This window comes from Acinonyx jubatus, chromosome C2, assembly GCF_027475565.1.
Source record: "Acinonyx jubatus isolate Ajub_Pintada_27869175 chromosome C2, VMU_Ajub_asm_v1.0, whole genome shotgun sequence".
Taxonomy (NCBI): Eukaryota; Metazoa; Chordata; class Mammalia; order Carnivora; family Felidae; genus Acinonyx; species Acinonyx jubatus.
This window is the reverse complement of record NC_069384.1, coordinates 139,572,541-139,596,953: the sequence shown is the minus strand read 5'-3', so window position 1 is coordinate 139,596,953 and position 24,413 is coordinate 139,572,541. Positions and strand designations below refer to the sequence as shown.

General features: G+C 43.3%; 1 protein-coding gene and 1 long non-coding RNA gene across 6 annotated transcripts in view; one reads left to right on the top strand and one right to left on the bottom strand.

Annotated features, from left to right (window-relative positions):
* The window catches only part of RARB (retinoic acid receptor beta), a 747,871-nt gene that overhangs the window by 251,808 nt on the left and 471,650 nt on the right, over positions 1-24,413 (bottom strand). The window lies entirely within an intron of this gene.
* LOC113594166 (uncharacterized) lies at positions 2,101-7,785 on the top strand. The gene is made up of 3 exons (XR_003414492.2): positions 2,101-2,284; positions 6,504-6,615; positions 6,958-7,785. It is a non-coding gene; the product is annotated as an uncharacterized LOC113594166 (long non-coding RNA).

Genomic DNA, 24,413 nt, shown 5'->3' with positions numbered 1-24,413 from the left:
TACAAAATAGAGTAAGATATGCGTTTCCAATTCCTGTCTTTCCCACTTAGCACATAGCTCTAAAGCTCTCTCTTCACACTGTCTAGCTTGTCAATGGTATCCCTTTCCAACAGACTGGGATCCAATGGAACTTCTCTATTAGAATGTAATTTCCATGAGGGCAGGGGTATGTTCATCACTGCACCCATGGTGAGTTGCAAATAGTTACTGAGTATATGTACATACTGTTCCCAGCTTCGTTTATTTCCCAGTCGTTTTGATTTCCTCTCCTTAAGCCTCACAGACTAGGACACCACTTGGAGAAAAGCATCACAGGACACTCTGGGGCTCCCAAGCAAGCAATCACACTCTCTCATCCTGAACATAATGTGCTACAGACCATTTCCTGGGAAAACCCCAATTCTCCTGGTATTGCTCAGCACATTAACCTTTAGGTAATTGGCACTAAACGTAGGAACAGTTCCGTGGAGTTCCAAGTAATGACAGAGGTGGCCATATTCCAATGCTTCATGCCATTGTTGGGAATTTGTCCTAAGTATCTTAAGTTGGTGGGAACATCACACTCCTTCCTTCCTTCCTTCTCCAAAGCTGGGATATTTGTAAGAACCTGATACCAGAAGAGGACCAGCCCAGGCACTCAAGATACAGAGAAGTGTAACAGTTGGTTCTTGTCTGCAAAGGGATGAAAATCAACTGAGGAAAATGGCAAAAATAAGATACCATTAACCTAAATACTAAATGAATAAAATACATTTCATTACCGAAGGGCACTGAATTCTAAAAGCATCTGACAAAATAACAGAAAATAAGTATTCAGGTATTTGTGGAAGTAAATTTGTTATTTATCTTGAAGCTATTACTACTTATTTTTAAATCATATATACATATTTTTTCATGACAAAATAACAGACTTCCTAAAGAAAAACAAAAAGAAAAGGAATAGGAAGGAAATAAAAACTATTCATAATCTCTGAACTCAGAATGACCTCTCTTAACATTTTGGCTTATTTCCTTCCAGTTTTTTTTTTCCCTTTCTTCTTACATAGATAAGATCATATGGAATACATAATTTTACTTCCTATTTTCCTCTTAAGATCACAGCATGTTTGGCATGTTTTGAGAAACCTCTGTTTGTTGGCTAAATAGTAATCAAGTGAACGATGTATTAACTTGACTTTGAAAGTTTACGAATGGCTATATTACCACACACTCCAACAAAACTTCTGTATTTGGAGCTTCACATTCTCTACTCTGCTTTCCGTTGGTCTGTTCCCTGGCCGCGTAGGTGAGAAAAATCAGCTCCAGAGGAGAACAGAGCAGAGAACATAAAGACAAGGACTTTAGAGGCACATGCTCGGTATTTGCTTGCCTGCCCTTGTAAAAAGTAAGCATGTGGGATTCTGGCTATTTGGCTGGATTATCTACTTCTCAGCAGCTCCCCTCTCAGGAAGTAAACTCTCAGTGGCCTTTCAGCTGACAGCCAGAAGATGGGGTGAATGCTGTTAGCGGTTATGCTGGGGCAGAAACCTTAAGAGACAACTGTACGAATGGACCCAGCGGAGCCGAGGGAAGGTAATGAAGTGCCAAACCTGGCCTGACATGCAAAATGCAGGAAGACAGAGGCCAAGCAAAAACACGCGTATGTGTTGGGTTCTGGAAGCCTGTCAAATGGTGGATTGCTTTTGCAAAGCTTTTCAGTTCATGATCGGGGCCCTGTAACTACCAATGACCTTCACCAGGGAATTATGTGTTTAAAAACCATGGGCTCTGCTTCCTCAGCATTTTGGATGGCTTTCTAGCACGGCACTTACCATCTTATGATGTGTACGTAATTAGCTAAAATCCAGTGATAACCGCTGCTTCTTAAGCATTTAGTATTTGCTAAGTACTGAAGTACTCTCTCTATCCGGTCACTTAATCCTCCCCCAAAACCTACAGCACAGGTTTGTTCTCTCACAGATGAGAAAACAGGCACAGAGGAGCTGCTCAGCAACCACCCAGTCTTGGGGGAGGTAGACTCATGTTCTTCACTTCACCCAACTCCCGTCTTCCTCCCTAAGCAACCCTCACAGGGAAATAGTTGTGTCTTATCTTCACACCCTCCACGACGCCCACTGATTAGAAAAAAGAAGGTGACCATGGAGAGAGCCCCAACGGCCATCGACTGATGAATGGACAAAGAAGATGTGGTATGTAAATACAGTGGACTCTTAGTCATCAAAAAAGAACGAAAGCGTGCCATTTGCAACGATGTGGATGGAGCCAGTGTACTATGCTAAGCCAAGTAAGTCAGTGAGAGAAAGACCAATACCGTATGCTTTCACTCATACTTGGAATTTAAGAAACAAAACAGAAGAACATAGGGAAAAAGAAGGAAAAATAAAATAAGGTAAAAACAGACTTGACTTTACAAAGGTAAGAAAAAAAATAAGGGAGGCAAACCATAAGATAATTTTAACGGTGCAGAATAAACTGAGGGTTGATAGATGCAGGTGGGTAGGGGAACAGACTCAATGAGTGATGAGGACAGGGTGCTATATGTAAGGGAGGAACCACTAAATTCCACTCCTGAAACTAATACTACATTACGTGTTACCTTGCACTTAAATGAAAACTTGGAAGAAAATTAATGAACTAAAATTAAAACATTTAAAAACTGGTGACCAACAAATAATGTGGAATCAATGGCGTCAAAGCGAGTCATGTTGGATGCACTTCTTTTTGATTCCTTTTAATTTGTCAAAATAATACGCATATATTGTTGTTGTTTTCCCCAAATAGCCTCCACGCAACCCCGAGATCAAGACTTGAGCTGAGATCAAGAGTCAGACGCTTAAGCAACGGAGCCACCCAGGCGCCCCTTATACGTATTGTTAAAAAAATAAAACAGTGACATGTGGTGCCTGGATGGCTCAGTCAGCTGAGCATCCGACTCTTGATTTTGGCTCAGGTCATGATCCCAGGGTCCTGGGATTGAGCTCTGTGTCAGGCTCAGTGCTGAACATGGAGCTTGCTTGGAATTCTCTTTCTCTCTCCCTTTGCACCTCTCCCTCACTCATGCACATACACACTCTCTCTCTCTCTCAAAAAATGAATGAATGAATAAATAATGTAAAAATTAAAAAAAAATTGGTGACAAAAGAAAGATAACATTAGCCCCTCCCTCTCCATACCCCTAAACTCTCATCTCTTTTCCTTAAATATCCTTTAGTAATTTATCCTGGTCTCCAGATTGCCAAAATCTTTATAATGATATTTCTTAGCATATTGATTTTATACTTTGTATGTTGATATTATTTATGAGATATGAGGATCCAGATTTTATGTCATTCTCCTCATTCCATTTTTAAATGTATATTTATAATGATAGATAAGGAATATTTATAATTCCTAATAAAGTTTTACTGTCTACTCTTTATTGCAGAGCCCAGTAGTGTACTATGATTCTTTTTCATTTCCTGTACAAATGAGTTCATAGTTGCTTTTTTAAAATTTTGCTCAGTTTTCTGCATATCCTTAAATTTCTTTTAGTTTTTAATGTTTGTTTATTTATCTTGAGAGAGAGAGAGAGAGAGAGCATGAGATGGGGAGGGGCGGAGAGAGAGGGACAGAGATTCCCAAGCAGGCTCTGCACTGTCAGCATGCAGCTCAACACAGGGCTAGGTCCCACGAACCATCAAATTATGACCTGAGCCGAGATTAAGAGTCAGATGCTCAACTGACTGAGCCATCCAGGCACCTCCTTAATTTGCTATTAAATGCCCCCTTATGGGGCGCCTGGGTAGCTCAGTCGGTTAAGCGGCCGCCTTCGGCTCAGGTCATGATCTCGCGGTCCGTGAGTTCGAGCCCCACGTCGGGCTCTGGGCTGACAGCTCAGAGCCTGGAGCCCATTTCAGATTCTGTGTCTCCCTCTCTCTGACCCTCCCCCATTCATGCTCTGTCTCTCTCTGTCTCAAAAATAAATAAACATTAAAAAATAATTAAAAAATAATGCCCCCTTATAGGTATTATTTTCCAACAGTTGAATAGACCAGATAATATATCAATTCCTTTTCACACCCTGGAGAACTTCCCAGAGCACTTCATTCTCTTGATCGAACCTGAACTCTTTTCTCTCTAGACGCATGGTGCCGTTTGCTGTCTGGTACCATATCTTTCCCAATCTGTACCCTGCTTTACACTTCTAATTTCCTGTGTGGGACATTCTATTTCACGGATCCTTTCTAGTTTGGAGTTAACTGCCTCATTTGACTAAAGCCATACCCTGAAGATCACATTAGGAAAGTGCAGGGAAATTATTCTGAGACCATGCTTACCTAAAGATGTCTTTATTCGATGGCCACCCTCGATGAAAAGTTTGGGCAGGTGTAGAATTCTAGGTTGAGAACCTTTTCCAATCAGAATTATAAAAAAATACTGCTTTTATGTTTTTTCTCTTCTAATGTGTCTATTGAAAAAGACTGATGTCTTTCTGATTCCAATTGCTTTCAGTATGACTTTTTCCTCTTTTTTGAATGCTTTCTGAGTCTTCTTTTATGTGTCAGTTTGAAATATCCCAGTAGTGTTCCTTGATGTGGATCTTTGTATTTATTGATTTTTTGATTACCGTACCTAAGCATTTGTTGTGTCCTTTCAGCCCGAAACTTTGTGTCCTTCGGATCTTAGAAACTTTTTTATCCCCCTCCCATTCCCTTGCTTTCTTTGCTCTTTCTGGAGCTCCTGTCAAATGTTAAGCCTTCTGGGTTGATCTAAATCTTTCTATTTCTCCCTCTTATTTTATAATCCCTTTGTCTTTTTATTCTACATTTTTTTTAAGTTTCTTGATATCTCATTTATCCTACCTATTAAATATTTTCATTTCTATTAAAGGATGTTAATTTGACTTTCAGACTGTCTCAGAGTTTCAGAAGAGACTCCAGGGGCTAACAACAAGAGCTAGAGATCTGGTAAGAACACATTAAAAGACGCTGAGACCACAAACCTATCTACTTTGTTGAAAAAAAGTTGGACTTGCAAGGCTGAAATCAGGAAATTAAGGAAATTATTTTTTTAATACCCTACTCTGTCAACCGTATTATTTTGAGTGTTTTCTTCCTGCCCTTGAAAGAAACTTGGGCCTCTTCCAGGTATTAAAAATAGTCTCAGTTACGCCACTGTCTCAATAGACAATTGGGGACATCTTGCCCATCTAGGGGTCCTTTTTAGGATGATGCCATTTCTGCTCCTTTCCATAGTGTCCCCATGTGACCCATGGGAAACACAGAGATTTGTTCGAGCACTGGTGGGATGGAGTGTGCTCTTACGGCAACCCTTGCTCCTCTGTTCTCCTGCTGGGGCTCACTGTCCTCCCACATTTTAGGGAGACACGTAGCGACATCTTTGAGTGCTTCTCTAAAAGTTCATTTCCTTTCCCCAGGGGGAATGAGCCACACAGAACACACTGACTCTCTCTAGAGAAATACTCACTACTGTCCTTCCTTCATAAATCTCCTCACCTTCTCTCACATATGCTTAAGGTGGGTGATGATAAGGATGAAAAACCATCTCACATTCTCTTATGGGGACTAAAAAGTGATCTGGGGTCTGTGGATCTTGTATTTAGATAAAACTGCGACCACAAGAAAACTTGCGTTTAACATCTTTTCTCACTTGAGTGATTTTTTTTGTTTACATAGGCTCTTTCTTGCTTCTTCTTTTCAGTTTCCTGATCTTTGTTAAAATATCTTTCAATTTATCAGAGACCTCAAAGCAGTAATTTTGTTTCTTCTGTTTCCTTTATTCTCTGTTTTAAGTTCCCCTTTTGTTGGTTTACTTTGGAGTCTATTTTACATTAGAAGCTTTCCTCCTTGCCTAGCAATTCTTGATTGTCTGGTATGATTGAAAAGTGAATTACTAGTGTCTGACTGGTGTATTGGAAGGGAAATAAACTTGTGGTTTAATGTATCATGTGTAACTGGAAGTTCTCTTGGGCTTTGGGGTCATAAATTGACCTTTTTAAAAAACGTTTATTTGTTTTGAGAGAGTATGCATGTGTGTGTGTGTGTGTGTGTGTGTGCGCGCGCGAAAGTGGGAGAGGGGGAGAGAGAGGGAGAGGAGAGAGAGAATTCTAAGGAGGCTCCACGCTGCCAGTGCAGAGCCCGACGTGGTGCTCGCTCGCACAAACCATGAGATCAGAACTTGAGCAGAAAGTCAGAGTCTACCACTTAATCAAGCGAGCCACCCAGGCAAGCCGACCTTCATTTTTAAGTCTTATCACTGCCATTAATCCATTGTGGGGCCTTGGCTCATATTTTGTCCCTTGGTTTGTCCCCAGGTTCTTCTCCTTGGTGTGCGGCTGAAGGTTTAGCATCAAAATGCATGACCTTCCATTATCCAGGATAATACAGGTTTTCTGAAGACTTCCCAAATGAAAGCTTTCAAAGTTACGGGCAAAACATCTCATATAAAAAGGGGGGGAATACAATATATCAATTAAACTTACGGCATCTACTTTTCCATTCCAGACATACAGTCATTTTGAATAAGCTGCAAACAAAAACAGACACAAAACCAACCAACCAACGACGACAACCACCACCCCCCCCCTCGGGTACTTAAATCGAGCACGTGACTGTTGTCAGTTTACGGTCACCCCTAGATTACTCTTGTTGAATATGAACGTTAGGTCACAGACGGACAAATTCACACGCTGGCTAAAAGCACCACATTTTCAGAGTCAAACTGTGGTAGTGTATTTCCAAAACTGCTCACAGCACTCCCAACCCCATCCCTTAAGTCCTTTTGCAGGACGAGCACACTACCCCTCCGTCCAAAGAGACTGTTGAGTGTATTTCTCCTCCCCTTGAATCTGGGCTGACCCTGTGATTTGCTCTGGCCAACGGATGTGGTGAAAATGATGGCTGTGTGATTGCCAGGTCTGGCTCTCCAAAGATCATGCAGCTTCTGTTTCTGCCCCAGGCCTCCATGTAGTCAGCACGGGGGACTTTATCGGACAGAGGCTACATGGAGAGCACCTCAGCGGACACACCGGACCAAGGCCCCAGGCTATACGTGAAGCCTTACTGGATCCTCACAGATAACCTGTTATACCCAGACAACCTCAACGGAAGTAGAGACAAGCTGCACCTGGCTGAATCCTGCCTGAATTTCTCATGCACAGAATCATGAACAATAAAATGGTTCATGTTTTCAGCCCCTATGTTTGGGTGAGGTTGTACAGCAACAGAAACAGTGGCTAGCCCACTCTAGGAGAACCACTTCGAGCAAGGATTCATAACTCAGGCAGTATTTGGAGTGTCTATACTTCTGAGCCTTATCGGGGAATGGAATCCGTCGTTTTCATCTGATTCTTAATGGAGTCTTTGTCTCCAAAAGGACTAAGAAGCACCGATTTATGGGTCATTCAAAGTTAAACACCATCGCCAACAAAGGTTTTCATTTTGTTTATGAAAATAATCCATGCTATGCTAGTAAAAGAATAAGAGTACAAAAGTATATTCAATAAAAGACTGCCCCAAAAGCACGGGGAAAAAATTGGTGTGTATCCTCCCAAAGTACATAAATACTATGAATCTATTTGGAGAAATTAAAATGGTATCTGTGCATTCATACACACGTGTCTCTCTGCGTATGTATATTCATATATAAATGAATGACTCTGCTGAGTATAAAAGTCAGATCTTTGAAATATGATACAGTAGTTTGCTGTCTGTCTTTTAACCTTTGAGGAGAACCTAATTTTGTTTTGTGGTCAGATATAAAATATTTTATTTTATAGCTCCTGCATTTCATGTCCCTCCCGAAAAGGTCCTCCCTTCTTTAGCATCAAGTACACTCATGATTTCTTACAGAACTTTGTGTAGGAACGTTTTCTTTTTTTTCCCATTACCATCATTTATCCCTCCGTGATTTATCTAAAGTGTAGCTCAGGTGGAAGGAATGGAGCAGAAAGCTTGCTTTATTTCTCTTCCAACACGTATTAAAGAGTATACCATCTCACCATTTGATTGGCCAGCTCATGTACTGACCTCCCCGATGTACTTGGGACCACCTCTAGACTCAGGGCAGCACCACCCATCTTGCTACTCCCACACCACTGGCTCACTGTTTGAATTCCCACTGCTTATAATGCACTTTATATGGAAAGAAGGTCTTACCCTCTTGGTCCCTTTTTACAAACTTTTTGCCTTTAACTATGATCATCTTTTCCTTTTTCCAGATGAGCCTAAGAATCATTACATCAAGGTAGCACCCATCCTCCCACTGCCTGAGTCCACAAACTCCCCAAACAAGTTTTTTAGTTTGGAAGGTATCACACTGAACTCAGAGCTCATTCAGGGGAGAAGCCGGGACTTTCTAACACTGAGCCCTCTTGACCCAGGAACAAGGTATCTTCACATTTACTCAAGAAGCACACGGCTGATGGCACAATTTAAAATTTTTCTTCATTTGGTCTCTGTAAAGTGTATCCTAGATATGTTAACGTGTTTTTGGCAAAAAAAAAAAAAAAAATAGGAAGCAGTTTATGACACAAGTAGTTAGGTACCTCTGGCTTGGAGGAAGCAAATACATTACTGCTCTATCCAAGCGGTCAAGTTCCCATTGGGGAAATGTGTCTCACACAACTTATTAGAAGAATTCCCTGCTTAACTCTGGGATAATTGCAGTTGACTGCCTTTATCGTTTCCAAAACTTGTCCCAGGCTTATTGTGCCCAGGACTGCGGGATCTGCCCTGCAGATTGAGGCAGATTTCCTCAGAGACGCTATAATGCTTAGAAAAACAACACTCCCCAAAAGAAACCCAGAGCTCCTTTGATGAGTATATATAGCTTATCATTTGAAGGAGGATACAGATTTAAAAAAAAAAAATACTTTTAAGTATCAATGATGGGTGGATACCTCAATATGTCTCAGGTAAAAGCCTCTGTTCTGTAAATCAAAGTATTCTGAAGGGATTAAGTGAAGGACATCAAGGGTTTACCTGGGCTCATAATACATGCTTCAAGAGTGAAAGAAGAAATAGTTGGATGAATTCACTGGGAGAGAAGCCAAATATCATCTCGGGTCAAAATATGTATGTAAATCCTAGGTTTCAGAAAAAGCCCCTTTAGCACTTTGAAAAACACGTTAACATCAATAATTCTACCTGTGTACCCACACAAGTGGAAGCCTGGATTCTAAATACTACTTTGGCACTAAGAAGTCAAGCATAAGAATTTAGAAAGAAGAAAGTAGATGTTTGCCATGATGAACAGTTGAAAACAAAACTGTGGGGGTAGCACAGTATGGGGAAGGAGCTAGAAACAGTGGGTGGGGGGTTGCTGCATTGGTAATGGAGTTAGAGCAGGAAAGCCCTTTAATGGCCAATCTTTAGACTGTGTGTTTTGGCCTCGGTAAATTCCTTTTCTGTAGCCATAATACTGAGGAATAGTTCCCACAGATGATCAGACAGGGATTCAAACTGAAGCTGGTATGAGGGCATAATGCAGAGAAAATAAGACCTTCTGGGGCAGCGGTAAGACCTTATGAACCTTTTAAATTGACTACGATATTTTGAGAGAAAATATGAAGGTATGAAGAAAAAAAGAAAACACCCTAACAGTCTTTAAAAAAAAATTTTTTTTTGATGTTTATTCATTTTTGAGACAGAGAGAGACAGAGCATGAATGGGGGAAGGTCAGAGAGAGAGGGAGACACAGAATCCGAAACAGGCTCCAGGCTCTGAGCTGTCAGCACAGAGCCCGACACGGGGCTCGAACCCATGGACCGCGAGATCATGACCTGAGCGGAAGTCGGACGCCCAACTGACTGAGCCACCCAGGCACCCCAAACAAAAACAGGCTGATGATCTTCGATGACAGCATAGAATTTATGGTGGAAAAGAATCCTGAGGCTAGAACAGATGATGGGCGAGCTGTAGAGGTCGGGAGACCTGTGGGGCCATAAGTATCTCAGCACCCCTTGCCTTGGTCTTTTCTAGATTAATGTAGCAAGAGATCCAAAAGCAACATACCCATTAGCAAAAAAGGTGGTCCTTATCGCTTTCATTTTTAGACGACTACAGAGAAAATATCCATGATGCTCCAGAAATAGAACCATAAGCCTCCCAAATTCAGTTAGGATATCAAGATATCCTTCGTTACTCTCTGCAGTGAATAGTTCCAGGCTGTGTCACCTTTTCAAAACAATAACAACAACAACAACAACCAGCCCGAGAGTGTATCCTGAACGAATAAAGGCCTGAAATCTACATAATGCAGGATCCGCTGTAAACATTATGTTCTACTTCTGGAATGTAAAACTCCCGAACTCCACACACACCGTGTTCGCTTCATGGTCCTATCACTTTCTCGTGGGGACCCGTGCCTTTTCAGGCGGTGGTGAAACCTGCTGTTAAGGAGAAGAAAGCCAAAACTCCCCGGGGATGCCTAGCATCCTAATGACCCGAGTTCTCTGGCCCATAAGGAAAAGACCCCCAGTCACAGGCTTGTGTGGTGCCTGACCACGCCTCAGTATGGGCTGGTCAGATAAGCTTGTCTGGGCTGAGGGCTGGAGGATGGACATGAACTCAGCACACGCTGAAAGGGAGCACAGGTAATGAACTTAGGAGCCCTACCCAAAATGCGGCAGCTGGCTTCCAAATATTCGGGTTCCCTCACACTGGAGGAGGAAAGCTGGTTATTCTCCCGTGAAGGAGATGGAGGCTGTTGAGACGATTCTATGAAGAGGTGGTTCTCTGGTGGGACGTGCCTATGGCATCACACTGGGTTCCAGGAGAATCATGGGGCTGAGAGGGCAGAATCACAGGATCGCAAAGGGGAGAGAGTCAGAAAAGGGTCCTGTCAATTCCCGTATGCTTCATGTGCCCCCACTTTTTGCAAGACAGAACTGTACCATCAATTTAAACTTGCGAACTTTTATAGAAGCATTTCCGTTTATCTATCTGGCGTGAGAACACAAATACATGGGCCCAGTGTATCACTGAAAACTATCTGTAGTCTCACCGTTAATAAGAATTCACAGCTCACTCAGGTCTTCTTACATCTGCCTTATGAATCAGTAATCAAACACAAACATGGAGTTCAGGGGAAAGACACGGGCTCGAGTTCCTATAAGAGCCGGGAGCTGCAAGAGTTAAAACAAAAGGTTGGCGAATGGACACGGAAAGAACATTAAGGATACAGCCCGAGGACAATGGTGAAAAAAAATCAAAACCCTCCTGAAATTCCCCTCTGTCTCACAGGTTATGAGAGAGTCTTAAGGCGATAATTTTTAAATGTGGGGGCCACTTACAACTCTGCTAAGCACTGTTACAGTTGCCCCGTGGTTGGGTAGAAATCATTCTTTCAGGAAGACCAAAGAATGGCATTTTCTTCCAAAGAGTCCCCTCTTTAATAAGGACTGAAGCAGATCCCTGTCATTGTTCTAGATAATGGATTACCTATACATACATTTTCAAGTGTAATGACACTCTTGCTTATTAAAGACCTCTCAGCTGAAGGGGCAGAATATTATGAACTGGCCAAGCCATTCATTTTCTTGAATATGTTATTCAGTATTTTATGCTAAACCAGCAATACACCATCCATTTTAGTACAATGATCCTTATGTTCAATAAAATTGAAGTGTCGCATCATAAATCATTATAGTCATTTATTTTACATTAGACACATTAGCCACTATATTCCATAATCTATTACAATAAGGTGGATTTAAATGTACCCCAAGGAACTGCAATAATAACTCGAGAACCAAATATAGCAATTTATGGATAAAATATGCTTAACCTAAAACTGCACTAGCTATCGTGACGGCTGTGAACTCCGAATGGAATTTAGTGCTGATGGTGACGGAACTCAGCTACATACGGAGGAGAAAACGGGGAAAGAAATGGCAGACTCATTTTCTGTTCATCAGTTTACAAAACGTAGAAGATTAATAATTACACAATTAATCAGTGAGACAGACAAACCTTACTGGGCGGGGGGGGGGGGGGGGGGAAGGGGAAGGTACACTCAAGTGAAACTTTTTCCGAGTGAAGCATGTTCCCGATCTCGAGTTAACCATTCAACAGGATGCCTGTTGTTTCCATCTACGGTGGTGTCCCAGAAAACATCGCCAATTGAGAATCATTCCACTAATCCCAAACTTGTGAATAATCAAACAGAGGCTGGAGGGTGTGAAGAAAAAGGTTTGCATACCTAATTAAAAGTGTAAAAGAGGTGCCCGGAGAATGCTTTCATACAGGGAACTCTCTAAAAGCACGCTGAAGTTGATAGGAGGTGTTCTTCTACTTAGATGATTACACATCCTTATCAATTAATGAAGCGTTTCCCCCAATGATCTCTTCCAGATCATATTTTATTAGCCTACTCCCATTTGCCTGTAGGTTTCTAAAAGCCATAAAATCGTGTTGTAGAATTCAGATTCTTCACTAATTTGGCATTCGCCCACTTAGTCACACATAGTGAGGTCTTGTTTGTAATTTTAGGGAAATGATTACTATCCATCTACTGACACTCTTGGGCTCCTCTCTTGGAAATCTCAAGTCTACTGATCATGAAAATGAGACTGGCTTTATTATGTTACCTGATACGAAATCCTTGCTGTTTGGGATTATTACAAAATGTGGTTATTGCTGTGTTCATTCTGAGATAGCATGGCCCAGAATTGCCAAGGTCAGTTGTTCCTCAGGAAATGAGGGAACAGATTAAATTCCCCCCCCCCCCCGAAGGTCACTCACCTTTCCTTCCACCCATCCACCCTCCCGCCTACCCACTCATCCAACCATCTAATCATCCACTCATCAACCAATGATCCAGCTAATGAATATCCAACGTCCATTTAATGCCTTCTCTGTGTCAGACACAAGGTACATACTATGGATACAGTGGAGAACAAAACACAGCAGCTACTCTTATAACAAGATACCTTTAATTATTGCATTATTCTTTTTATCTCTGCAAACGTGGATTTTGTTTACGCTAATTAGAATCAGCAAATCCTTATGGTTAGCTATGAGTTTTCTCTCAGTTAGCATTTATAGAGTTGTAAGTTCCTACGGAAGTAAAATTCTGAGGGGAAAGAGAAGTCCTAGTTTGGCCCATGTGGCTAACCCGAAGCGAACCGATTCTCTCTTGGATTCTCACTGCTTCATCTGTACACTGAGGGGATCAACCAAATAGTTTCTAGGATTCCTTCTCAAATTCTAGGGTTTGAATGACTTTTGCGGTCCCTTACAATAAAGTGTCCCATTTCTGAAAATGTCTCCAATACAGAAAAAAGACAAAGGACAACATCTCGTCGTACGGGTTAGTCCTCTGCAATGCAGTTTGTACTGTTTTGCCTTTTCTTTTCACCATTTATGGCCAACATCCCATCTGCTGTTCTCTCATCGATTTCCAGTCCAGTTTAGGGTCCTAAAATATTATTACGATCTGACTACAGCACAGCACCAAAAGTGGTCTTCACCACTATTCTATTCCTCTTTTAGCACCAGCACCGTCCTGGGTTCCTCTGCTACCGATGTGTCTGAATTATACATTATTCCTCTTGGGCATGCTTTTCCAAATGAAATAAAATTTCATTTTCCGTTTCTAGTTCTAATCCCACTAGATTCCTTGGCCTAAAATATTTACAGATACTACTTTGTACCATTTTTTTGGAATTTGGTTCTTTTTTTTTTTAATTTTTTTAATGTAGATTTATTTTTGAGAGAGAGAGAAAGAGAGAGAGGGGGGGGGAGGGGCAGAGAAAGAGGGAGACACAGAATCTGAAGCGGGCTCCAGGCTGTCAGCACAGAGCCCGACATAGGCCTTGAGCTCACAAACGGTGAGATCATGACCTGAGCCGAAGTTGGACGCTTAACCGACGGAGCCACCCAGGCTCAGGGGTTTGGTTCTATCACGGGTGTTGTGTCTGGTGCCTACAGGGATTCTGAATTGTGCTCAGCGACAGTGCAGGCTTTCTTCTAATACAATATGTCATCTTTTACGTATCTGTCAATTACAGAGAAAAATGATACTTCCTATCTCTCAACAGATAGAGCAGAAAATATGTAAATACAAAAAGAACCTATGGGTATAATGGCCCTCAGATTAACCTGTGGGCTCAACTAGGTGCCACGTCTAAAAAGCTGACTGAGGATGATAGGCATCTGTTTATACCAACATTTAGGCCAAATTCAGAAATAGACAAAATTTTCCGAGCATATTCTTTTAAGCAGAAAAAGAATATGGATCAGAGTTCAGTTGGGAAAGCAACTCTATTCTAGGTGACCCAAGAGAATGAATTTAATACAGTTGCTTTTCGCCAATGTTTTATAAGAGCTGAAAACTGAATGGGGCAGTGACAGGCAGGAGGCCGCTACCCATCCTAGGCCTGGAGGGGTAAAAGGAAGGGAGGATGTTAACAAAGGCCTTGCCAATGCCTCCTTTTGGCCAAACGAGGCTGGAAGAAAGGAGCTGAGGGGGAAGTTAGTGAGGCTCAAGCTTAAGGGCCTCTTACCATGTAGAGACCGCTCACAAGGCCTCCTAAGGGCCTGAGCAACTTGTATCCACGGGTCTACACAGAGGACTTGAAAATAAGCCATTTTAATTCCCGGTTCTGACGGCTGTCTGTGCTCTGACATCCCCTTTACCACACCTCCTCTCCCAATAGGGGGCATTAGAGTGGTCTGGGGTATGCTTCAAGGGCTGGTTTGGGGAAGTTGATTTAGTTGATGTCTAGTGGGACATATGCATGTGGCTCACACTTATTTCTGTGTGGAATTAAGTCTAGTGTGGTCGCCAGGAGGACTGGGGGTTCCGAGAACCCTGGAGTACGTAGAGGATGGAGACGCCTGCACACATCAGCCTGTCCCACCCCGCTGAGAATTTTTTCACCTCCTTCATGAATTTTAAATGTCCCACCAGACATTCAGATAGGTGAAAAGTGTGGTTTCGGATGTCCGAATAGCCTGCGGTAAAACGTGAGGGTCCACCAGGCCGTTGGCCCTGGCTCTCCCCTCGATGTCTCACCGTGAGGATGCCAACGACAAAGCAGTAGATTGCGACATGAGAAGCCCAAACTGCCCTAAACTCTTCTAGCTCTTCCAGGAAAGCAGCCTGACAGAGGCTTACCCTCAAAGGAAACCGATCCTAAAAATTTACATAACCACACCACTCAGGAGTTGAGAATGGAAACTTTTCTAAACTGTCATTAATAAAAAAGTGAATTCTAGTCAACATACTGAGGGAAGATGGAATTATATTTCTGCTTCTGTCTCCAGCAAATTATTTCCTAGGAAAAGAAAGTCAAAGAGTGTAAAGCCAAAGATTCTCGGAAGAAAGTATGAGAGAGAGATCTCGACAGCAAATAAAAACAGATCTTATTTTTCTGGCTTTCAATATTTTATTTATTCTGTTTTTTCTCATTCTAAACTTTTAAGAGTTGTAATCTGTTGTGATTTTTTTTTTTCTCAGTAAAAATAAACACTCTTTTTGTACATCATTCTGTATTTATAATCTTCAATTATTTGTATAAAAGAGAGCCCCCAGAGTGCATGAACTTTAGGCTCTACCAACCTGCTGACACAGGGGCTTGGGAAATGTATTTTATAGTGGTCGCCTTGAGGGGCACCTGAGTGGCTCAGTCAGTTAAGCGTCCAACTTCAGCTCGGTTCATAATCTCACAGTTTATGAGCTCGAGCCCCACATCGGGCTCTGTGCTGACGGCTCAGAGCCTGGAGCCTGCTTCGGATTCTGTGTCTCCCTCTCTCTCTGCCCCTCCCCTGCTCATGCTCTGTCTCTCTCTCTCTGTCTCACAAATAAACGTTAAAAAAAAAGTTTTACAGTGGTCACCTTGTGCAACACATACAGCACAGGGGAAGGATGTGGAGTGGATCTGAGAGGCAAAAGGCAAGAGATACCCACTACAGGATCTTCCGGAGCTCATAGCTTCTTCTGGAGGGCCAGAGAACTAGGCTTGGAAGTTACACAACCAGAGATAGTGGCTAACATCATACCAGAGCATGGAGGAAGCCCAGATGCTTCCAATAATGGGCACACACATCCCAGCTCATATCCCAACAAACCGATGATAGGTTTTGAATGGTACAAGTGACACATCTGCCATGCTGTCCCCAGACATGACATGTGGCTCTTGCAAGATGAATGGCACACACATGTTTCTTCGGGTTGCAAGCTAGGTTCAGCCTAAGTCTGGTTCATCTCCGTTTTATTGGAGGATGAGGGTCCCTCACTTGTGCCCTAGACGCTAGGAATGCTTGAAAACTAGATAGATTTCCTTATCCCCATAAGATGGGAACTTTCAAAGAAAGAAATAATGTTGAAAGAACAAGTAACAACGACAAGAAAATGCCAAATACCCACTGGAGTGCCGCCATTATCATTCCTTTTTTAGAGAATGAAATAGAAATGGGGGGCATTACGGATGAAAGTAACCGCCCATGGTCACACAGCCAGAAATTGGTAGAGCCCAGAGGCTGCCTCCAGATGTGAGGACATAAATTCAAATGCCTGAAGAATCCAGTGAATGATACAGAGGGGTAGGTAAAAAAAAAAAAATAGCAGCACAGACACAATGAGAAACATCAACTGATCCTTGGACTCCAGGACAGGGGACAACACGGAGTGCTGGGGACTGTGGCAAACTACAAAGTGCGTGTCTTTCTAAGAGAGACAGCTGCTCCTAAGCCCTTGCTGCTTATGGTCACGTGGAAACACTGGTCAGTGGGACCAGGGGGTGCCAATTAAAAAATTTTTTTAAAAATGTTTGTTTATTTTTGAGACGATGCGAGAGACAGAGTGCAAGCGGTGGAGGGGCAGACAGAGGGAGACTAAGAATGTGAAACAGGTTCCAGGCTCTGAGCTGTCAGCACAGAGCCCGACGCGGGGCTCGAACTCACGAACCGTGAGATCGTGACCTGAGCCAAAGTCAGGCACTTAACTGACTGAGCCACCCAGGTGCCCCAGAGGGGGTGCCAATTTTAAGAGAGAAGCCACATACCCAGATTTTATTATAAAACATCCTGATTTTTAAATCTTGTTAAAAATTGAATAAACTGTAAATATTGTTTGGGCCATAATTGCACAAGCTCATCTACTACTAGATTATGACCTCAGGCATCTGATTTGCAATTTCTGCTGCAGAGTGAGCCCATGCCCTCCAAACTACATTGCTATTCTATCTCTGTCAAGTGGATCACTTTTTATAAACCCGCTGATAACTCACAGGCTTTGCGTTTCCTCTGTACTTGACCAGACCAGAGTTAGGACTGAGATTTTTAAAGCCCTGACTTTGTTGCTTATTAGCTGTGTCATCTAGAGTGAGTCCTTAACCTTTCCAAATTTTAGTTTCTCATCTATACAATGAAGATTAAAAAAACAAAAAACAGGGACGCCTGGGTGGCGCAGTCGGTTAAGCGTCCGACTTCAGCCAGGTCACGATCTCGCGGTCCGTGAGTTCGAGCCCCACGTCAGGCTCTGGGCTGATGGCTCAGAGCCTGGAGCCTGTTTCCGATTCTGTGTCTCCCTCTCTCTCTGCCCTCCCCCGTTCATGCTCTGTCTCTCTCTGTCCCAAAAATAAAATAAACGTTGAAAAAAAAAATAAAAAAAAAACAAAAACAACAACAACAACAAAAAAACACCACTCTGCAGACCTCCTAGGGTTGTTACGGGAATCAAATGAAATAATGCCTCCGAATGTGTTTTGGAAACTATCAAGGTCTATAGAAGAGTCAGCTTATTATTTTTAATAACCTTAATTTTCCAAAAGGTTATTAGCTAAAATTCCCCCTTCCCATTTATAGAAAGTAACACATTAATTTTTCTGCTGTTTCTGATTCTACCCCCATAGTCCTTGGCATTTCATAAATGATTGCCTCGGATTCAATACATTCATTACCCACTTCCTCTCACACTGCGGGAAACAACTCATCTGCGGCATCCAACTTCCATTTTGAACACGACATTTATTTTTTCATGTATCTTCTTGCTTTCCTTCTTTCTCAGCTAAATACGACATGAGTGACTTTTGTTTTCACTTGACTTTTTCTTGGAGACTAGAAGTTAACTTGAAGGAGGAGACGGAAGTACGTAGGTCAGCTCAGAGGCCGAGCAAGGGCAGCTCGAGTGTTGTGTCTTCACATCCCCTACTGTCATGCCTTGTGTTTTTTTGAAGAGTTTGTGTCATGAGCCTGAACGGTCTATGTCCCATATGTGCCTCGGGGAAAGCCATTCTCATTGAAAGCCAAAATAAAGCCATCACTTGTATAAAGGATGGAACCCATTTGGCAAAGGTATCCCTGTCCACATTTTCCTTCTCCACATGTCTTGTTACAGCCCAAACTCCCCCAGCATCCCCATGGAGCCCTTAACTGACCCGTTTATATTGATGTGCAGTATCAGCCATCAACACAAGGAATGTCCAGGGAGGTACATCTTTAATTCGATACTGCAGCTATCGTTCATTAAATAAAAGCTGTAAACAAATGGAGAACCTGTGATAAAAGGCCCATGTCGGCAAAGATCTTTCTTTTTTAACCAAAGAAACTGGGGCACCTCGGTGGCTCAGTTGGTTAAGCATCTGATTCTTGGTTTTGGCTCAGGTCATGATCTTACAGTTTGTGAGTTCGAATCCCACATCAGGTTCTGTGCTGACAATGCAGAGCCTGCTTGGGATTCTCTCTCCTGTCTCTCTCTGTCCCTATCCCAGTTGTGCCCTCTTTCTCTCTCTCAAAACAAATAAACTTAAAAAAAAAAACAAAACCACTCTATCCAAAAAAACCAAAAACCTGCAAGGCCTTTTCAGTAGAGAAGGAAATGAAGATATCTTTTTCTACCCACCTAGATGGCTGGTATTCTATCTTTGAAAATTTCTGTCACTGAATTCTTCTAAAAATTGTCTGCACTGGGCCAGTCCGAATCTGGGGCTTATTCCGACTCTCTGTTCTTGCCGGGTGGGACTCCACTGTGTTTTCATCATCTACCACGTTCAGCTCTTCTTTGCCTTCCCTGAAGTTGTTCTCCCTGTCTGATCTGCCTCTCCTTCCTTACCTAGAATCGTCAATCCTTCCAAGCCGGGCATAGTTCAACGGTCTCTATGATGGCTTCCTTGATTACCCTCATCCCGTCTATACCTCCCTGGCCCCTGACTCTGCTGCACAATTTAGCACGATACGTTGTGCCCTGGGATCTAAGTGCTGCTCTCATCTAACTGCATTTTAAGTTCAGGGCCATCATGTATACTTTTTCTCTAGTCCCCAGAGCGTCTACTCTAAGGCTGTACTTGGCACAGAATAGGAGCTCAGTAAAAAATTTACTTACGTGGAAATTCTGAATGGGGCATGTGGGGGAAGGAGGGTTCCACAACAAGATGGAAATCCCTGTATGTCCAGGCTTTTAGAGCTTAAGAGTTTCAGAGGAAAAACATTTGAGCAGACACAGGGGCTCAGAGATACAACGCTGCCTTGGGAAGTGGTGAGTATCCTGTTTCTGAAAGCCTTAAAACAGAGGCTGGACAACCACCGGCATGAACGGGATAGAGTGAAATCGAGCAAAAGTGGAAACGGGTAAGGGAAATAGTGGCCCAGACAGGTAAAGTGGTCAACCCAAAGTCACACAGCAGGTGAGTGACAAAACTGGCAATTTATTTGTTTAATTTTTATTTCGTTTTGAAAGAGTGCAAGTGGGGAAGGGGCAGAGAGAGAGGGAGACACAGAATCCAAAACAGGTTCCAGGCTAGGAGTGGTCAGCACAGAGCCCAAGGTGGGGCCTGAACCCACATGTCGTGAGCTCATGACCTGAGCTGAAGTCAGATGCTTAATCGGCTGAGCCACCCAGGTGCCCCCAAAGTGGCACTTTAAATCCTGGCTCTCCTACTCCTCGCCTGGCCTCTCTGTAACACATTCATTGATCATCATACGTCTGAAGATGCTCTGTCCAAATGCACGACATTCTATCCGCCACATTGTACTGGGAGGAGTCCGGTCTGGTTTGGCCATTGCAATGTCCAAACCCTGTATTCCTCAAGGATAGAAAGAGACTTGTGTTTTGTTCGCTGTGAGAGTCCAAGTGCATTCACATAGTAGGCACTACAAAAAGAGCTGACTAATGCGATATGGATGAGTGACTGGAAAATTTGAGTGTCAGATAGGCAAAACCACTTCCAGATGTTGCAAAAGCAACAGCCAAATAGCCTCCACTTATAGAAACAAAGGATTATTTCCCACCTAGGTTCCGTGTCCGTCCTCTGAGCAGGGGACTGTGCTCCATGCCACCTTATTCTGGGACCCAGAGTGACAAAATAGCCACTATCCTGAAAGCTGGTCACCGTACCAGAGAGAGAGTTCTGTGGGTTTTTAATTTTTTTTTAATGTTTATTTAGTTTTGAGAGCGAGCGAGCAAGAGGGGGAGAGCAAGCAGGGAGAGAGGGAGACAGGATGTGAGTGGGAGTGGGACAGAGAGGGAGGGAGACACAGAATCCGAAGCAGGCTCCAGGCCCTGAGCTGTCAGCACAGAACCCAAAGCGGGGCTCGAACTCACGAATGGTGAGATCACGACCCGAACCAAGGATGGACGCTTAATTGACTGAGCCACCCTGAGACGTCTGCGGGGTTTTGAATTGGCACTTCAGTGACAGTCTTGGAGTGACACACATCATTTCCATATTCCCAATTCATTGGCCGGATTGCATCCTCTGGCCTGGCCATCCTACCCGGCTGCTGAAAGGAAGAGAGTCAGAAATATGTGTAGAACAGCATTTATGATTCCCATAAAGAATCTTAGCTTTTAGCTACTTCCCTTCCATTTACAGAGGTAAAGTAGGTTGGAAGAGAATAATTAGTCTGGAAGAAGCCACTGTTCACATGGATGGATGAAGAGAGGAAGAACGAGAGACATTCATTTTCTTCCTTCCCAATTAAGAAGCAATTATCAGAAGTTAAGGAATCAGGCTCCATTGTGAAAATAACGGCATAGTGCAGGCAGGTATGACCGGGGACGGAAAGGGAACAAAGGTAGGAAAACAGCAGGATAATTTCCTATTTATCAGCAAAGGTAATGTACTTGAAGTTATGGACCGAATGTCTTATCCCCCCAAAATTCATAGAGTGAAGTCCCACCTTAGTCCCAACTCCAAAGGTGAGGCCTTTGGAAGGTAATTAGGTTTAAATGAGGTCACGAAGCCGGGATCCTCCTGCTGGGATTAGCACCCTTACAAGAAGAGGAAGACAGAGAGGTCTCTCTTCATCCTTACACAATGAAAGTTCATGCTAGAACACCGTAAGAAAATAGCTGTCTGCAAACCCGGAAGTGGGCTGTCACCAGGAACTGAATCTGCGAGCACCTGGCCTTGGAGTTCCCAGCCTCCAGAACTGTGAGAAATACATGCCTGCTGTCTAAGCCACCTGGTCTATGGGTGGTCTTTTGCTATAGCAGTCTGAGCAGATCAAGACAGTTGATTTCATGCCCAATCTGATTCACCAGTGAGATGTGGTCTCCCCAAAGGCAATTTAGAGTTTACGGAAGCAGGAATATTACTTCTGGAACGACGGAGGTGATGATTCTAATTCCCCCTTGGTAGAACTGTATTTGGAATACTGCATTTGTACCCGGTGTTGGACTCACGCATCTGGACAATGTTTTTTGGTTTTTCAAGGGCTTGGTTTTTCAAGGGCTCAATACTCTAGCATAAAAGGAACAAAGGAAGAGAACGGGAATATCTAACTCGAAGGAGAAAACACTAGGGGGAAAACAGTGATGGCTTTCAATCCCGGAATGATTAGCCGTGTTGGAGACTGTTCGTACTTGTTCCCACGTCTGCAAAGCAGAGGAATCTGACCATTGGAAAGAACCTGTGAGGAGATGTATTTTTATCTGATACAAGGAAGAATTCCTAACAGAACTATCAAAATACAGAATGGCAGGCTTCAAAATCGTTTTCCCAATACTGGAAATGTTAGTGGGGGTAATCAAACATCAGTCAGTTGGGAAGTAGGATTGGGTGAGTTCTCATTAACATTCCATCTCACTCAAAAATCCGTGATTTAAAATTCATAACTTAATCTTCTCTTATGCTAGCTGCTTGCAGTGCAACTCTGAAAGGCGGCTGTACCTACCCTTGGCCACCATAATGAAGGAGAAGATGTTAAAGGAACAAAATACTTAGGCCAGGGATTTGCAGTTTTTTTATTTTTTCTGTGAAAGGCCAGACAGTAAATATGTTAGGCTTTCACAGAAGAATATAGTAAAAGGAAACAGATTTTCAGGAAAGGTATTTGTGCTGCACTTTCAAAGCTGGCTCATGGCGTGCCATGAGAAAACAAAAATCTCAACCACACGTGCCACTGGGGCATTCCCGTGTTGACTGAGAGACTTTTGAGATTGGTAGTAGTTACGCAACAAAATCAGGACCATGTCAGGGACTTAGGTGGCTACGTTACAGTTCTTAACTAACTGGGAAGAATGACTCATCAGTTCCATCAGTGTTTCTGGACTCGGGCGAGACCAGACATCGGTCTCCCACCCTGGCGGAATGTGAAGGAATGGGTCCTAGTGTTGGGCTCACCTACACATGCCAAATCCTTCATGGGCCTGGACAATCAAAACTGTGTCCATCTGTAGCTCTTTCCAAGGATGAAGTCAAGACAAGCAGACAATTAAAACTGACAAGTGGCTTTTGATTTGAACTAAGAAAAACGTTCATCCCACCTCACCAGCAAGCAGCATGCTTAGCTCATAATCAGGCATTATTATAATGGTATGCAAATTGTAGACACAGCAGACATTCTTTCCAACTATGTTTTCATTAAAGATTCAGCTTTTTTTTTCCCCCCAGAATAATAGTAAATGACATGCGAACTTCATATGAACTATAGGTCATGAAAGGATTTAGTATTGGCATTTTTAATCTAAAAAGTCTGGTGCCAGAAAATCAATATGCTTCAGTCGTAGCATTCGGATGCAATTTTCCTCACGTAACAGGGTCTCTTTCTTTCCTTCTTTCTTCTTCTTAGGCTTTTTTTTTTTTTTTTTTTTAAAGAATGAATAATTCCTGGTTTTTCTATGAAACAAGCCGCTGTATTATAAGGTAATGACATCAATAACACATTACATGTAAACAGAAAATGAACAAAAAATCATTCAAGGCCCTTTTGAAACTGGAGTGCTTTTCATCAGCACTATTACAGGCTCCATTCACATTATCGGATTGAACCATCCTGCATAACCGAGGCGCTGACAAGTCCTGATTACCCAATAACTCCTGTATCCCTTTCAAGCAGGTTCACCGAGAGGACAGGAATACCAGGCCTTCCTGGGGGGCAGCCGGCCTGCCACGGAGACCCAATCAGTGGAACCCCACGGCCGTTCACGCCCCTCTGCCGAAAACAGGGTGCTGCTGCACTCCTTGGCATGGGACTGGCCTTTCCTCCCAGGTTCTTAATTGTTTCCCATAACAACTGCTTAGAATACAGTCAAGGCGGGGGGGGGGGGGGGGGGGGGGCGGGCTCAGCCTCCTCCACTCTTTCCCCCCAAATACTCACAACGGCTCCACTTAGGTCACCTGTGTGTCACTGAAGTGCGTGCCAGGATCCAAACAGCCTGGGCACTGGGGACAAGAGGGGAACCGGACAGGCTGAAATCACTTGAAATATTTGACTGTTTCAACCAACCGGTCCCTTGCCTTGTGCTGCTCACCCTTCAGTGCAACGGCTGAAGACCGTTCTCTCTGTTGTGTATGCCACTGGGGGACATTGTACTCTTTCGGAAGAAATTCCGGTCGGAGCCAAAGCGCTCTCTGCCACTCAACGAATGGGGCTTCAGAGGACACCGGTGCTCGGTGGTGTGGCAAAGGGAAAGCCCGTACAGGTGGGCTGGGGCCTGACCCCGCTGCAGACACAGAGCCTCTGAGCTGGCAAGACCTGGGTTTCTTCCCTCCAGACAACTTTTGAACCCTTGGCTGGCCACGGCAGCCTGCTGTTTGCAGCAGCCAAACAAACCTAAAGCAGCCTTTAAACAAGCAAACTGTGGTTTTGCCTTTTGGGTGGTAGATCACCATATATTTGACGTCATCTTCAGCCTGGGAGAGATCATGTTTTTCAAACAAATTTTTTGGCTTCCAGCTTGGCTCTGGGGCATTGCTGTCTGAGCCACTTGGGCTCCCCTAATTAATTCAGGCTCCAGCCCTCTTCTCCCGTTCCTTCCTTAAAACCTTTCCTCCTACGGTTAAAGTCACACACACATATATTCGCAAACACAAGAAAACAAACAGAGCACTGGCATCCTTCCTGAAATATCTGAAATTAACACGAGGGTCTGACAGCGTGGGTTGAGGCACATCTTGGGGTCTCCTTTGCCCAGAGGAAGGGTGGGGCAGTGGTCGAGAAGGTGAAATCCCAGCTCACCACTTATTG